The sequence below is a fragment of the Haliotis cracherodii genome, unplaced genomic scaffold (genome assembly GCF_022045235.1).
Source record: "Haliotis cracherodii isolate W230 unplaced genomic scaffold, xgHalCrac1.p SCAF_1, whole genome shotgun sequence".
NCBI lineage: Eukaryota > Metazoa > Mollusca > Gastropoda > Lepetellida > Haliotidae > Haliotis > Haliotis cracherodii.
In genome coordinates, this window is record NW_027266264.1 from 40,568,839 (window position 1) to 40,587,344 (window position 18,506).

Genomic DNA, 18,506 nt, shown 5'->3' on the forward strand with positions numbered 1-18,506 from the left:
TTATAACCTTCAATTTCAGAGGTTTACAAAACAGCAGGAAAAGAAACAAGCCAATTTTAATTCTGATTATGGTAACAACGAAACATTTTTACTCCAAGAATTACATACTGCCGTAGGGCAAGCTCATAACACTGCAGGAGGAGCTGACAACATTCATTATCAACTACTGAAACACTACCCCGATTCATGTTTGCTTAATATATTTGATAAAATGTTGACAACTGGAATTTGTCCTTTGTGGCACAATGCTATTATCATTCCCATACCAAAGCCTGGGCAGGATCAGACAGATCCATCCAACTACCGCCCAATATCATTAACTAGCTGTGTTTGTAAAACCATGGAGCGCATGGTCAACATTTGATTAGTCTGGTACTTGGAGACCAATAACCCCCTGAGAGACATCCATTGTGGTTTCCGGAAAAAAACACCAGAAGTACAACTGACCATTAGAATCACTTATTAAAAATTCCATAGTCAATAAACAACGTACTGTATCAATCTTTTTCAACCTAGAGAAGGCATTAGAAAAAATGGTATTTTAAAAGATTTGCATGAATTTGGATTGAAGGGGCAAATTACCTCAGTTCATATCTGAATTTTCAACAACACACAATTTCAAGTACGACCGGGCTCCACCCTGTCTGATCATTTCGATCAAGATCAGGGCGTCCCTCAAAGCACCATCCTACCTGTCACACTGTTTTAGCATAACAATTAATAGTTTCACCAAAGTATTAAATAAAAGCATTGATGGTTCACTTTTTGTGAATGATTGTAGCCTTTCTTGTAAGAATATGAATACAACAGAAAGACAACTGACGAGAAATGAATTTTATCGTTATTCCTGCCAGTCCTGATACTCCGGACGCTATTTCCATGTCAAGTACGATATGCGCGGCGATTATAGTTGATAATAAACCGACACCGAGTCCCATGCCAGCCGTTACAAGCGCAGTGTCAACTCCGTCGAGAGCATTCACGGCTCTGCGATACTTTTTATACAATCCAAGTCTAAACTCCCTCTCCTTCTCTATTCGATGTTTTATGTCGCTTATTTGATGTAATTCATCAACTTCATCGAGCGCTGGATATGAATCCATATTATTATTATATCATATAATAGTCTTTAATTGGTCTTGCTTCAATGTTTTGAGAGTATACATCAACCTTATCAAATGTATATTATATGGCATTAATATCTTAGTAAGAGAAATGCTGTCACTTTTAATAATTTGGACCCCTCAAGGGTTGCAACGGGTGATGCTCCAATATGAAAAATACTGCATCGTCGACGCTCATGTTGCTTGAGCCATTTAATCGATAGACCAGGTAATATTTAGAAGGCATCTTCCGGTGCATCTCCGAACAAGACTTCAATTATAAGAGTAGAAAGATTAGGTATTGCACTCAAGTTATCTTTAATATCATTGAATTCAGTAACCAAATTTAAACTAACCTTTTTTGATGCCAGACGACTATATGACATATGACCTGGGCTTTCTGGCAGGGGAGAGACTAACACACTTTTTCGTTTTGATGGGATATAAGCCCCAAGTACGATCCCACTATTTATTATCTTAGTTGAAATTATGTGCCTTACCCATCATCACATATGGTGGGGTAATGATGATATTCAGTAGCCACTCGATGTTTGCTTCAACCATAGTCCATTTATTATCATCGTTGAGAGTGAGATTATACGAAGTGTTTTTATGGAGTCTACTAACTTCGACATCGCTTAAATCTCCTAGATTACCTGTGAATGTAACTTCTTTCCGCTTGTATACATTATCTTGTAAGTGTAAAGCGTATAACTTACCATCGGTACCGTGTTTATCGATTCCTTCTGTGTCTCCGAGATTGGAAAGCGCAATTGTATTACATTGTCTGAGCGTTCCAGGGCCTAATGAATCAACCATTATTTATAATATGGAGTGTTACACTCAAGTATCCTATATGTACAGGTTGGTGTTTTACATCTAATACAGAAATTTTGAGGTCTGAAATAATACCACGCTTTAATTTTTTATATTGTAATGATGAGAAAGATTCCGTGCTACCGCTATTGTATTTTTCATCTTTGACTGGAATAGCACTGAGTAGAGTTGAAGGACTTTCTAGTTGAATATTATCCGTTGTACTGATCTGATCACGATGGATGCACAACTCTTTATAGGGAACTAAATCGGGCAATTTAACTCCATGCCCTGTTCTGTTGGGGCCTTATACTTCTCCTCCATCCCATTCGACTCATTTTGTGTGAGACTAACTCCCAAAGGCTTAAAAAATTCATCGAGTGAGCATACGCTGTATCAGGTATTATGTGTTCTTTATCATTTATTATTGTCTGACTATTCTTTTCACAGCATTTATATTGGTCCACCGCAGGTAATACGTTACATCGCAGAGAGCAACTTCAAGTTGTCCATCTGAGTTATCGATAGTATGAAGCAGTTCAATAGACTGACCATTTGTTATTACCGGGAGTGTAACATACATATTAAATATACAATGATACTATATCATAACTTAAATATGAAATCAACTTATATTACTAATCAGTTGATTTAGTAAGTGCCTCTGGTGCTAATTTTTGTTAAATTCCCTGATATCTTTGAAAAATACAGGTTCATGGCAACGAGCGATAAAATGGTGCACGATTGGTTCCACAATCCGATGCAATTTTGGCAGAATCAGTTAAACTTTGTCATATGGTGTGCAACAACAGGAAGTGGTGTATCTCTTTATGCCCCAGGATTTGAACTAAATAAGTCTGTTTTATCATTTCACATGTACTATCAGATTAGACGTATACTAAAGAAATTAGTGCCCCATTACCGCACGATCGAGCATAGAATGCATCAAATAATCCGTACAATAGGTGGGCATTCGAACGTATTTGTAATGAATTTAATGTTTCTACGAGTAAAGATTGGCGTCTGAGTGGAGTTAACCATGGTCTAGGTATTCCGTACGCTGGTGCACACTCTGTTAAAGAAGTCAGCGATGATTTACTGAAAAGGGGTCTGCTTCTTCCGAGCTTTTCTCTCTCGAGTAACGAGTGGAGAGATGATCGTATGAACTTGAAGGGTGGTGTTGCTTTCACCGTCCAAAAGGTTGAGCAACCACCTGGAAATGCTTGGAATTAATTTCTATATGATAAAACAGAAAATAATTTTACTAACCCAGGAGTTGTAAGAGTTAATGAATCAATAAGAACTTATGTATGGGCAATTCTTGGTGCAGAATCGCAAACACGAACGGGAATAATCAGTTCTGGGACGGCGCTCGATGCACAAAAACAGTTTGTTGCAAACGTGGAGGATGCTATTAATTCACCAGTTGACATACCATCTTCTATAAAATGTTATCAAGATGTATTACAGTACGCTCAATCCAAAGTAGACTATGTTTATGGGACGGGACTATACATGTCTCCGAGTAATATGGAACTTCAGATCGGTCAAGTGATAGGTTATAATAATAAAATTGTTATTGCTACCGATCAACAAAACCAGGTATAAATTCAGATATTAACACCGAATTAATAACGCAAACAAACACAGGCGAAATGGGAATAGTCAAGCCACAGATATCTACTAACACATCTACTAACGCACAACCACAAGAGCCACCCCATATTACAGCTAAAAATCAACAACATATCGATGAAAAAACAGCGCTTATAGTAGGTGGAGTCGCGGCTGGTTTACTCATGATTTGGTTAAATAGTTCTTAAGGGATACGTACAACAGCCCTGCAATTGCTACGATCAGTGCCCACAAGTTTTGACTAAGCCAAGTGGTGGTCTTAGCTAATAAATTCAAGAGCCAGGAAACAACACTCCCTATTATACCAGGAAGTGCAGATGCAGCTTTCCCAGCGAGCTTTCCCAGTGAGCTTTCCCAGTGCTGAACCTAAAGCTTTTAAATGCTTTTTTATCCACTCTTTTATACCACCCTTATCGCTAGGCGGTGTACCACCTCCTGAACAACCGGTTAACGCGAGAGTCAAAGTCGTTACAATAAATCCCAATGCAGTTAATATACTTGCAATGGTTATCCCCCGTTCTCTGAACAATGTTTTAATTATATCGGCCAGTGTTGTGTCATCGTTGAGGACTTGATCAATAGTTTCTCGAATTCGACTGATTTGCGAACGAAGTGCTTTTCTATTACTAGAAGCCACATCGAGGCGGGCCGATCTTTCGTCTTCTAAGTTATGCAATCTTTCTGCAACACGACGTCTACTGAATTCATCACCCGCCTGTTCAAGTTTCGAGCTTTCTTCCAATTTATGTTACCGAGTTCATCACGCACAGTCCGAAGAACCTTAGTAGTCTTCGCGGAAAGTTTTTCTCATTGTGAGTAGTCTACAAAACATAATTCATTACGAACAAAGTTGTTGCCATGTTTAGTGGCTGTCGTAGACAAAGCTAGGGGCTTACGAGTACGATAATGCAGAAGGTCAATATCAGGTTCGCCATGTATTCGCAATATTCCTTTACTATCTATCGTAAACTTTGAATAGTCACGACCAATTGGGCTTTCTCTTAAGGCATCGTAATAATCATTAACGGTTAATTGTAAAAGTTCATCGTTAAGATTCGTAAAACTGGTTTCAGTTCCCTCTTCGATTGTACTAGTATCAGTTATGTTATCTAGATTAAAATCATCCATTTTTATATTAAACATAAGGTTACATAATTTCAATATAACAATGTCTTCGCAATACGGAAGCAAGTTAAACCCACAACGTAGACTTCGAGATCCATTAGAGGTCAAAGCAATTCGTCAGTCTATAACTATAACTAATAACCTTAGTACCATCGATCAGAATCAAACGCTTCTGGTTCGCTTTCCTAATCTCGGCGCACACATTGTGTTAGTTTCGGGAACTGTCCGACTAGCATTTACGATTAGTTTGACTTCTACCGACGTTGACAGGGAGCCTGTTCAGAACATAGGTCGTGCTATCGTTAAGAAAATCGCGATTAAAATTAGCGGTAATGAGGTTTTGAGTATCGATGATAGCGATGTATACTACATTGATCTCTGGAGAACGGATAAAGAGCGGGAAAACTTCCAGTACCAAGGTATTTGTAATCGGACACATTGAGACTGCGTGTGGGTGCTGAAAATGGTGATAATAGCGTCGTAAAAGATCTCGCTGTTGCCGGCGCATTAGGTAACCGATTCTGTATTCCACTCGACTTTGAATTACTAGATTCCCACATACCCTTTTATCAAGCATCCCTAGGCGATGGGTAAGAATACGAACTCTCTTTTAATGACTATGGTTGAGTAATCAGAGCTGCTGAAGATGCTAGCTATTCCATTGAAAATATCTCGCTGGAGTATGATATGATAACAGATCCTGAATTAGCCAGACAAATTCGTAACCAGTATACAGGAAGTTTAGCCATTTTGTACGATCGCATGCTTCGACATAGAAAGATCACGAGGAACAAAAAAGATACGATGTGGAATATGCATCTAAACGTCCCCACGAGATCGTTGAAAGGTATTTTAATGTTGTTCGAGGACCCCTCCGATGCATTTAAAAGAAATACCGAGAAGTTCTACAAACCCAAGATTACAAAAGTAGAATTGACTTTCGAGGGCATTCCTAAACAACTATATAGTCAAGGAATGCTAGCGTATCACCAATGGGATGAGATTAAAAAACTTCCTTCTATAAAACGAAGCCCAGAAGTTAAGGCGGTCGTGAAATACCTCACCACGAAGTATGTGCTATGGCTCGACATGCGAACAACGGAAGATGATCAACTACACGGTAGTGGGAGGAGAATAGAAAATGCCAGCGAGGGTGTCACTATACAGATAATGAAGCTCCAGGAATCAGCTGGTAAATTAAACATATATTTGTACGTGATTATGGATGGGCAACTTAATATACAGAATGGACGATTCGTGCAAGCAATCTATTGATAATCTTTTACCTAAAGAACAGCACTACTCTATCATCTGCGGGCAAACGTGTTGTGGAAAAACGAGATAAAGTCAGAAAACTTCAACGAAGCATTGTAAACTCGTATTAAAAACAAATCAACCAGTTGCTTATGCAATTGCTTAGCAAATGTAGCAAAATTATAGCAAAAGTATGGCAAAATTATAGCAAAAAGATAGCACAAGTAAATTGAACATTAGCGGTTATTATGTAATAATGTGGCTTGAAATCCTCATTCTTTTGCAACAGTTTATTATTACGGGCTGTATTGGATATGCCATATTATATTATGTTAGACTTAAATATCTCCTTAGGTATTACGTTATGGAATGGGACGAACTCATTGAACAAATGCTCAAAGATGAGCCAGATCAAAATGTATGCGGCCGATGTAGTTTTTTGTATATATTTGTTTTAATTTCATTTTAGGTTTTACATATATTTATCATATATAACTAGTTGTCCGTTTCAGTCAGCTATAACAAAGTGTATCTGACCTGTCTTACCTACTAACTGCCCCATGGCCAGAAGCTTCATTTGCTGATTGGCCAAGTTAACACCTATTGTTAAACTGCATGCTTTGATTACACTGCATACTCTCTCAGCACATAAACTGACAGAACTGCTCAGACCAGCAAAGTGTAAAGAGACAATATTAAATCAGATAATCTATGGTGTTGCCATACGTGTGGCAGTTGGGACCCACACCCTTGTATCACTCACAGGGGTGTATGATATATAGATCCTTATCACACTCAACGCATCGCAATAAAGACCTCAACCCCGTAGTATGTGTTTGTTCGCTCTAAAAAGACATACACTAAACTGCTACAAAATGGAGCCCCCAGTGAGGATCTTGCAGAAGGATGCTTGTGTGAGTCACTACGTGGGATGTGCACCCATTCATTCTTGGAGGGTCCGGGTCTGTCAGTTCGTCCACTCATCATGTGCTCTACGGTATTTGGGAGTTACTTGTGTAATGGCTTGATGATCAGTCATGACCATGTGTCACATGCTGTATTGCATACTGTGACAGTTTTTCTACATAAACTGAATTCTAAAGACATTTGAAGTTTGATAAATTCTGATTAATTATGTATTACTCATATCTATATGATGTAATTTTTCATCTTTGACTTGTTTGATTTTTGTCAAAGATCTATTGCTATATTAACACAGCATTTAAAGCTAATGATAAGCTGTGTTACTGATTTGATATCAGTCATGTAGGACATGTACATTGTTCTCTCTGTTATAGTTTCAATATATTAGGCCTTGAGTGTAAATATTTTCTTGCTTGCGTCATACATGTAGTTGTAATATATTTTGCTCCAGCCATGTTGGTACCAACTTCTTCAACTCTTGTGTAATTTAGCTTTAGTAGTTGTGTATTGTTATTGCATATTTTTATGTTTTCTGGCCAGATATATTAGCTATCATGTAGTCTTTGACAGTTATTTATTTTATCTTATTCCTTGGTGATCACCATTAGTTATCCTTAGCGTTTCGAATCCGGATTACCCCTTTTATGTTTCTAGGTTTGTCAGCACCATGTCCCTGTCTCAATGGGTTTCACCAAAGTGGTAACTGTCTGAGACCTGAATCACTTGTGGTTATTCCCCCACATTAAGCTGATACGCTGTGATATAACTTGAATACTGTTAATAACGGCGTTGAACCCAAGTCAGTCACTCTTTAGTTACTCTTAGTTACTCTTTAGTTACTCTTTAGTTACTCTAAGTTACTCTTAGTTATTTTAGTTTTCTTAGTTCATGTGTTCATTGCTGTTTGTGTATCACTGTAAGTACATCTACATACCCTGAGTATTGTAATACTGCATTAGTTTAGTGAGTTCCCAGTTATCATATGTGAGTATGAGCGTGTGATTTATTGCTTTCATTTTTCTGTTAAATAAACCTTTAAATAATAAAGCATAAATAGGTATTTATTAAAATGTAATCATGTAAGTGTTCATGTTCTGACAGCCTGACAACAGACTCAGTGAGCACTACTTCGCTGCACTGTTACTAACACATTCCCTATACCTATGTCGTATTGTGTTGCCTTGAATTTCTGTTTTGTTTCTACATTTAGCCAAATTGAATTAGTACTTTTGGTAAGTAAGTCTCACTTGTCAGTTATCCAACTGCAACTGTTTTCTTTCCATGTGTATTGTTATTACCCATAATAACAACTGCATTTATCTCGCCCTAGCTATATCTTCTTTTGGGTATTTTCTTCTTCTTCTTTTTTCTTCACTTCATGTAGTTTTTCTTCTTCTTTTTTGGCATTACCTATCTGATACACATTGCCAAATTTAGTTACATCACGTGGTCATAACTACATGAGTCATCATGTGACTATAGTTTATACCGTTTTGTTCGTTTAATGGTTTACACATCAGACTTGTGTTATCTTTCACACGATTTGACGGTTTACACATTTGACTTGTCTTCTTTCATACGATCCATTCATTTGTTTTTGTGTATATGATATACTCATGGTCTTCCCGGAGCACTCTCACTGATTTCTTTCTTCAACTATGGAACTCGAAGAGGAAGAATTGAAGAGCCTACTTGCAGTCTTTGCCAAGATGGGGATGTCTCCTAAGGTTGACACCCCAGAGGACCTTAAGACTTGGATTTCAGGTGTCGCACAACAGGAAGGTCCACTTGTGTTAGAGTCTGGAGCGGCTGCACAGACTGAATTCAAGCCTAATACCATGTCAGGGACTGGTATACCACAGCCTCCTGTCGCAACTTACCATCATTTCCCTAAATTACCTTTTTTTTAGCGGCGAATCAGGCAAGGATACTCCATATGACCTATGGAGATACGAGGTTGATTGTATCCTACAGTCGGGAACACATACACCTGATATTATTTTGCAGGCTATCCGGAAGTCATTGAAGGGTGAAGCTGCTTTGATTGCCATGAAGCTTGGTCACAAAGCTCATATTGATGAGACCGCCTCCGTGGTCTAGTGGTAGAGCGTCCGCCCGGAGAGCGGAAGGTCCGGGGTTCGATCCCCGACCGCGTCATACCAAAAGACGTTAAAAGATGGTACTTGTTGTTACCCTGTCTGGCGCTCGGCATGAAGGGGCTAAAACAAGGACTGGTCGGCTCGGAGTCAGTATACTGTGTCTGAGTGGGGTATTCATGTTAAACTGCGGCATGGTATCTCAGTGTGCTAGCACTATAAATCGGCATCAGTCCGGACTAGTACAAGCAGCCACACAAACACACACACGTACATGCACGTCGCTATATAAGTGCAATAATCTTGGACGCGACGTTAAACTCCATTTCACCTCACCTCACCTCATATTGATGAACTTCTGGCAAAGATTAGGTCTGCTTTTGGGACACTCAGGAGGCGAGAGACTCTAGGCGAGAGGCTTAGAGTTCTACGGTGCCACTCAAGGGGAGAATGAAGACGTCTCTGCATGGGGTTGCCGACTGGAGAATCTCATTTATCAGATTTCTTCACAGCGTTCACTCAGTTTGAGTGAACAGGACGATATGTTGAGGAGCAAGATGTGGGATGGACTTAAGCCTGCTTTGAAGAGTTTAGCTGCCCACAAATATGATGTCATCACTCATTTTGATGAGCTCCGTTTGTGCTTTAGGGAGATTGAGTTTGACCTGGACCGTGGAAAGTCAGATGGGCTAAAGAACAAGAAGTCTGCGACTGTGAAGATGGCTTCTGCCTCTGAATCTTCTGCACCTGCTACGAGGAAGGAAGTGTTAGACTTGCAGGCCATGATGAAAGAGATCAAGACAGAGTTAGCAGAGTTGAAGGAACATCATCAACAATCAGCACAGGTGTTCCAGCAATACCGTTCTCCCAGTGCTCAAGGATCTTGGAACTCTTGGAAGGGGAGTAAACAGACTGGTCCTTATGACACTCAGACATCAGATGGTTTCAAGCAGCCAGGATACTCTACCCAGAAACCATACCCATCTCAACAAGTGCCTTTACGTCAACACCCTCTACCACCACAGCCTGCACCTGTACCTCCTTCTATGCCACAAGGATACCGAAGACATGGACAGGACTCCAGCCATCGAGAGCCTCCTACATGCTTCAGATGTGGATGTCCTGGACATATTGCTATAGGCTGCCGTGTTCGACTGGACCACTTAAGGCATCCTTTAAACTTGGACAGGCCTATGGGAAGGGGTCACCCCTAGGCTCATTCAGACACCCCACATCAAGTAAGGTACCGGATGAGTTAATAGACATGCAAATGAGGTCAACATAGAAATTGAAGGTGTGCCTGTCAATGCTTTGCTTGACACTGGGGCCACTGTTTCAATTATTTCTGAATCTTTTTACGGGGAACATTTGCATACTATTCCTATTGAACCTCTCTGTGGTATCTTAGACATAGAGTGTGCTGGAGGAAAACAACTTCCTTATCTTGGATATGTGAGAGTAGGTGTGTCCATTACAGGAGGAGGGGTCAATGACGAGGATCCTGTATCTTGTTTATTACTGGTAGTCCCTGATACAAGATACAATTCAAGAGTTCCAGCCCTTCTTGGAACTAATGTGTTGAGCTGTTTGCTTGAGGACTGCAGGACCCTCTATGGACAAAGGTTTCTCCAGAAAGCTGCCTCTCACACTCCTTGGTATCTGGCTTACAGGACCATAGTGTTGCGTGATAAGGAACTTGCAAGGAATGGAAGTTGTCTTGGATTGGTAAAGAGTACAGAGGACAAGAGTTTGATCATCCCTCCTAACAGCAACATTAAGATTAAAGGACGGGTTACCAAGGGAATAACATCCCCAGCAGTGTGTGCTCTGTTACAGCCAACAGCACATGCTTCATTACCAGATGAACTTGACATTGCCCCTACCCTCATCACTTATGACAGCTCAAGGCGAGACACAGTTGATGTTCACATCTCCAGCATAACAATGCGAACAGTTGTCATTCCTTCTAGAGCATTGTTGTGTGAAGTACAGCCTGTGACTATACAGAAGCCTCCCACTGGTCAACTTGATGTCATTATGCATTTTGCTGACATATTCTCCAAGCATGATGAGGATATTGGACACAGTAGCATGGTGCATCACAGGATTGATTTAGTTGATGACACTCCATTCAAACAGCGACACAGAAGAATACCACATCCATGTATGATGAAGTCCGGAACCATCTACAAATTCTTTTGTCAGCTGGAATTATCAGGAAGTCTCACAGTCATTGGGCGTCTAATGTAGTCTTAGTTCGCAAAGGCAATGGACAGCTGAGGATCTGTATAGATTATCGCGAAATTAACAATCGGACCATAAAGGACTCATATGCTCTGCCGTGGATTGAGGAATTATTAGACTGTTTGGGAGGTAATAAATTCTTCTCCATCTTGGACATGAAGAGCGGATATCATCAAGTTGAGGTCGAAGAAGACCATAAACAACAGACAGCTTTCACTGTAGGACCTCTTGGATTTTTTTAATATAATCAAATGCCATTTGGACTCTCAAATGCGCCAGAGACATATCAACGCATTATGGAGCAGTGCCTGGAAGGTCTGCATCTTAATATATGTCTCATATATCTTGATGACCTGATGATATTTTCCAGAACCTATGAAGAGCATGTTGAGAGACTACAGCTTGTGTTTCGGAGACTTCAGGAATGTGGCTTAAAACTTGCAGCTAAGAAGTGTTAGTTCTTCAAGAGGAAAGTCAGATATGTTGGATATATCGTCTCCGAACAGGGAATTGAAGCTCATCCAGAGAAACTTGACAAAGTCAAGAACTGGCCTAGACCTACCACACCAGAAGAAGTCAGAAAATTTCTTGTGTTTGCCGGCTACTACCGGAAGTTAATTAAGGAATTTTCCGAGATAGCGAAACCTTTATCAGAACTGATGCCCAAGTCTGCTTCAAAGAAACCACGACGACAACCCACAGATGTCAACTGGATATGGGATGAAGATCAGGAGAATGCCTTCACTGAACTGAAGAATCGTCTCTCCACCCCACCAGTACTTGGATACGCTGACTACTCAAAGCCATTCGAACTACATACAGATGCCAGTGGTCATGGATTGGTTGCAGTGCTGTATCAACATCAGGAAGGGAAGTCACGGGTCTTTGCCTATGCAAGTAGAGGACTAAGCTGATCTGAGAGAAACTACTCACCACACAAGCTTGAATTCTTGTGCCTGAAGTGGGCTATCTCGGAGAAGTTCCACGACTACTTGTATGGACATGACTTTTTGGTCGTCACCGACAACAACCCTTTGACCTATGTGTTAACAAGTGCTCAACTGGATGCAACTGGACATCGATGACTAGCGTCTCTATCCAGTTATAACTTTGGCCTCAAGTATCAACCTGGAAAAGCCAATACTGATGCTGATGCTCTGTCACATCTACCAGAGAAGAACACAGATGAAATGGAACAGATTTCAAGGGATTCTGTTGAAGCCATTTGTAACTCTGTACATATCACCAACTTAGTGGAAAGTTTGTGTCTATCCGCTGATGTTGTTGATCATGAAGGTCTGGATTTGACGGGTTACAGATGTGACCAGAATGCCAGGGATTGGAGACACACACAAGCTAAAGACCAATTACTTGTGGAGATCATAGACCACTTGCGGAATGGGACAAGACCAGACAGAACTCAGTTTCTACGGGACCAAGAGATGACTACTCTGCTTAAAAGCTACAAACAGTTCAAGCTCAAAAGAGGAGTTTTATACAGAGTCACCAATGTCAATGGAGCTGATCACGAACAGTTGGTTCTTCCATCTAGATGTCGCACTGCGGCTATGAGGAGTTTACATGACAACGTTGGACTTCCTGGCAGAGACAGGACAATGTCACTATTGAGAGATAGATTCTACTGGCCAGGAATGTCTCGTGATGTTGAAACTCACCTGCATAATTGTTTGAAGAGAAAAACACCAACCAACATCAGAGCCCCATTGATAAGTATTGAGACAACAGAACCTTTGGAACTTGTTTGCATGGATTTTCTTACCCTAGAACCATCAAAAGGAGGAGTAGAACATGTTTTGGTTGTGACCGACCACTTTACTCGTTATGCACAAGCATACCCAACCAAGAACATGACTGCTAAGACAACAGCTGAGACTTTCTTTTCGAACTTCATGAACATTACGGTCTACCAAAGAGAATTCACTCAGATCAGGGAGCTAACTTCACCAGCAAGATAATGCAAGAGTTATGCCAGTTACTGAACATCGACAAGTCCCGCACAACACCTTACCATCCAATGGGCAATGGGATGTGTGAGCGATTTAATCGTACCCTATGCGACATGCTTGGCACTCTTGATCAGGAGAGGAAGAAGAATTGGAAGGCTCATGTTGGACCACTCGTCCATGCCTACAACTGTACCCGCCACGAATCAACATCAACAGCGCCATTCTATTTGATGTTTGGGAGACACATTAGACTACCTGTGGATTTAGCTTTTGGCTTGGACATAGAGACACAAGGTACCAAGTCCACCACCGAGTACACCAAGTCATTGAAAGATCGCCTCAGACAAGCCTATGAGCTAGCTACTACAGCAGCAATGAAATCACAATCCAAGCAGAAGATTGGCTATGATCACAGAGCCAGAGCAGCCTACTAGAGCCAGGAGACTGGGTCTTAGTGAAAATCGTTGCCTTTGAAGGTAGGCATAAGTTAGCTGACAAGTGGGAGGAAGATGTTTATGTCGTGCTACGCCGACCCAACCCATCCATACCAGTCTTTGAAGTTGGTAAGGAAAATGGTGAGGGGTGGAAGAGAATTTTGCATCGTAACCTCCTGCTGCCAGTTGGTTCTATGCCTAGCCTTGGTGTGCCAATACCCAAACCAAGACGACAGAGGACACTGCCAGTAGCACCAGTTGCTAGGACAACAGAAAGCAACGACGATGTTTCATCGGATGAGGATACTGTTGTTGAGTATGCCCACCCTCCACAAGCTTCAGTGTCCACTGATACACCAGTGGATGGGCCAACTGAAGAGGAACCATCAGAGACTGTATCTGAAGGAGATGGAACTCCTATTGCAGAGGGGGAGGAAGAGCCAACTGAGGATGCTGTTCAACATGTTGAGCAGATACGTGAAGAAGATGGCGCTACTGGGACAGATCATGACGATGACAATGATGACGAAGAAAGAGAGCAACAGCCAACTCCAGAGATAACCACTCCCGTTCCACATCCACGGCAGTCTACTAGGACCCGGACACAGCCGAAATGGATGAAGAGTGGAGAGTTTGCTCTCTCTGCAGTTGCAGGCAGGACTGGCGTACACGAGCCAACTATCTCAGCTCACTTCAAGCTGACGGATTGTTCCGAGAACAGCAGCACCGACTTTCTGATGCCATCTTGGATCTTGTCACTGGCAAGGTAAAGTGACGTGGGCGTCATTTTTCGATGGAGGGAAGTATGTGGCCGATGTAGTTTTTGTATATATTTGTTTTAATTTCATTTTAGGTTTTACGTATATTTATTATATATAACTAGTTGTCCGTTTCAGTCAGCTATAACAAAGTGTATCTGACCTGTCTTACCTACTAACTGCCCCATGGCCAGAAGCTTCATTTGCTGATTGGCCAAGCTAACACCTATTGTTAAACTGCATGCTTTGATTACACTGCATACTCTCTCAGCACATAAACTGACAGAACTGCTCAGACCAGCAAAGTGTAAAGAGACAATATTAAATCAGATAATCTATGGTGTTGCCATACGTGTGGCAGTTGGGACCCACACCCTTGTATCACTCACAGGGGTGTCTGATATATAGATCCTTATCACACTCAACGCATCGCAATAAAGACCTCAACCCCGTAGTATGTGTTTGTTCGCTCTAAAAAGACATACACAGTAGATAAATCTTTAGATAAACATAGAGAAAGACTCGCCGCTTTGGTAGCCGGTGGAAAATGTTCTGAATATTTTGGGGAAAATTATACCATCGAAAAAATTGATAACATGACCAACGAAGAAATTAAAAAACTGTACGCACGTTACGAGTCTAGACTGGGAGCTACCATGACTAAAACAATAGGGTCGGCTATGTTACAACTATACACATTCGTAGCTAGTACTTTTCTCCCTATCCCGGCAGATCGCTGTACAAAGTGAAGCCCTTTTCCCTCTACATTCTCAACATAGTCTCTATCAGAAGTGTTTGGCTTGTGTTGGGACGGACTTGGCCCGGGCGGTCAAAATCTACTTTAAACACACAGATGTATCATCAAATGTGTTTACATCTATATATTAGTGTTATATCTACCTAAATACCACTTTATAGAGTCTCAGATTGCTGTACTTAAAGAAAACAAGGGGCTCAAAGTGAAGCCCTTTTCCCTCTACATTCTCAACATAGTCTCTATCAGAAGTGTTTGGCTTGTGTTGGGACGGACTTGGCCCGGGCGGTCAAAATCTACTTTAAACACACAGATGTATCATCAAATGTGTTTACATCTATATATTAGTGTTATATCTACCTATACACCACTTTATAATGTCACAGATCGCAGTATGTATAGAAAACAAGGGGCTCAAAGTGAAGCCCTTTTCCCTCTACATTCTCAACATAGTCTCTATCAGAAGTGTTTGGCTTGTGTTGGGTCCGACTTGGCCCGGGCTGTCAAAATCTACTTTAAACACACAGATGTATCATCAAATGTGTTTACATCTATAGATTAGTGCTATATCTACCTATACACCACTTTATAACGTCACAGATCGCAGTATGTATAGAAAACAAGGGGCTCAAAGTGAAGCCCTTTTCCCTCTACATTCTCAACATAGTCTCTATCAGAAGTGTTTGGCTTGTGTTGGGTCCGACTTGGCCCGGGCTGTCAAAATCTACTTTAAACACACAGATGTATCAACAAATGTGTTCACATCTATAGATTAGTGTTATATCTACCTATACACCACTTTATAATGTCACAGTATATCGCATTTAAAGAAAACTGGGCCTTTAATGTCAAGCTCTTTTACTGTATTTTCTTAAGAAAATCTCTGTCTGAAGTGTACGCTCCGACTTTGCCCGGGTGGTCAAAATCAACTTAAACCTCACAGATATACCTTCAAATGTGTTTACATCTATAGACTATTGTTTTATCTACCTAACCACCGCTTTATAGTGTCTCAGATGGCTGTACTTAAAGAAAACAAGGGGCTCAAAGTGTGGCCCTTTTCCCTCTACATTCTCAACATAGCCTCTATCAGAAGTGTTTGGCTTGTGTTGGGTCCGACTTGGTCTGGGCGGTCAAAATCTACTTTTAACGCACAGATGTATCTTAAAATGTGTTTACATCTATAGATTAGTATTAAACCTACCTATATACCAATTTATAATGGCACGGTTTATCGTATTTAAAGAAAACAAGGGGCTCAAAGTGAAGCATTTTTACTGTATTTTCTTAAGAAAATCTCTGTCTGAAGTGTTCGGTCCGACTTGGCCCGGGATGTCAAAATCAACTTAAACCTCATAGATGTATCTTCAAATGTGTTTACATCTATAGACTATTGTTATATCTACCTAAATACCACTTTATAGTGTCTCAGAATGCAGTATATAAAGAAAACACGGTGCTCAAAGTGAAGCCCTTTTCCCTCTACATTCTCAACATAGTCTCTATCAGAAATGATTAGCTTGTGTTGGGTCCGACTTGGCCTGGGCTGTCAAAATCAACAGATGTATCATCAAACGTATTTACATGTATACAAAGTGAAGCACTTTTTCGCATACTCTGAACATCAACTCTCAAAGTAGTGGTTGTTTCGCCTTAGCCAAAATTCAACATAACCTTATAGATATAAACGTTGTATTTGTCATTTTAACTGTAACCTTTTGATCGAAATCCAATTCTTTTGTAAACAAAATAACTTACACGTTTAGAGGCCTCCCAATCTTAAATCCTTGGTAGAAAACGAATGACAAGGTAGACACAATTGTATGGATAACTTTATCCATAAAATTGTGTCTGCCTTGTCATCCGTCAACTTCTAAGTAATGCCTCTCAAACAAAGAGAAAACGAATGCGTTGATGTTCTTACTTACTTACTTACTTTTGAGATTTAACGTGCGCTTTCCGACTGATGCGTATTTCGCACACGGGCCCGGCCAGGCCATTTAATGTGTTTCCGAAAGGGGCGAAAGTGGTCTGTGCAACCCAAGAGGGGGGTTTAGGGGTTGCTTATATAGAATTTGGGAATAGATGCCGATGGGGTTGGGGAGGAGAACTAAGGGAGCTGGGTATGGTGGATGTTTGTTAGGTTATGTGATTTTGATTTGGTAGGTTATTCTGTTTTTAGATGCGTTTTATTAGTTCCTTTTTTATTAAGAATACGCCTAAGGCCTTGAAGTTTTCTAGTTTATTTTGTGGGTTTAGTATTGCTTCTAGAGTGAGAGCCTTGTTTAGATTGAGGGTGGTTTGTAATGCGGTTCGATGTGTTAGGTAGTGTGTGCAGTGGATGAGTGCGTGTTCTGGGGTTTCTGGTTGTTTGCAGTGTGGGCAGTTACCTGTAGTGTGTTTTTTAATTTTTTTAGATGGTTATTTAGGTTGGTGTGTCCTGTTTGGAGTTTAGTGATTACTTTTGATTTTTTTTGATGGATGGAGAATTCTTGGTTTGGTTAGTGGTTTGCTGAGCACTTTTTTGATTTGGCTATTTGAGTTTAGATATAGGTTATGCCATTTTTTGGTGATTTTTTGCTTGTTTACACTTTTTATTTCTGATTTTGAGATGGGTAAGTTAAAGCTTATTTCTGGGATTTTGAGGGATAGTTTAGCTGTTTTATCGGCGTTTTCATTACCGTATATTCCTACGTGGGCGGGTATCCACAAGAAGGTTATTTGTTTGCCTGCCTTAGTTAAGGTCGTTGGAGCTTTTAAGTATTTGATTTATTAATTTAGGTCGGTTTTTGGTATTTTTGTTTTGGAGGGCTTGCAGTCCACTTAGGGAGTCGGTAAGTATTAGGATTTTTTTGTGGTTTTTGGATTCTTGATTATGGAGGGCTAAGGCCATGCCCATTAGTTCTGCCGTGAATATTGATTGGTTGTTTAGGAGTCGGAAGGATTGTGTGGTTTTAGTTGGTTGTGTGGTATGGACTCCGAAACCTGTGTGTTTGGAGGTTGGATCTGAGGATCCGTCCGTGTAAATGTGATACCAATTTGGCCAATTTTCGAGTATGTATGCTAGTGTGGTAGTTTTAGCTATGTTTGGGTCGGTTTGTTTATTTATATGGCTAGCTAGTGGTGTGTCTATTTTGGGTATTTTAAGTTTAGGGGTGAAGATATTTGATTGTTTGCAGTTTTGTGTAAGATTTTTAATTTGGTGTTCATTTAGGTAGTTTGTTATTCTTTGGGATATTGGGGTAAGTAAGGGGTGTTTACGAGCTAGAGCTTGGTTTTTGGGGCTGATGTTTTGGTTTATTAAGTTTTGGATGAGAGGGTTTGATTAGGACGCGGCCCAGAAATTTAAGCTCAGCTGTTCCCTGCGTAGACTTAGTGGCAATTCTCCTGTTTGTG

General features: G+C 40.6%; 1 pseudogene; it reads left to right on the plus strand.

The window, feature by feature from the left end:
• Positions 1 to 13,394: 13,394 nt before the first annotated feature.
• On the plus strand, positions 13,395 to 14,373 carry LOC139464485 (uncharacterized; annotated as a pseudogene).
• Positions 14,374 to 18,506: the final 4,133 nt, after the last annotated feature.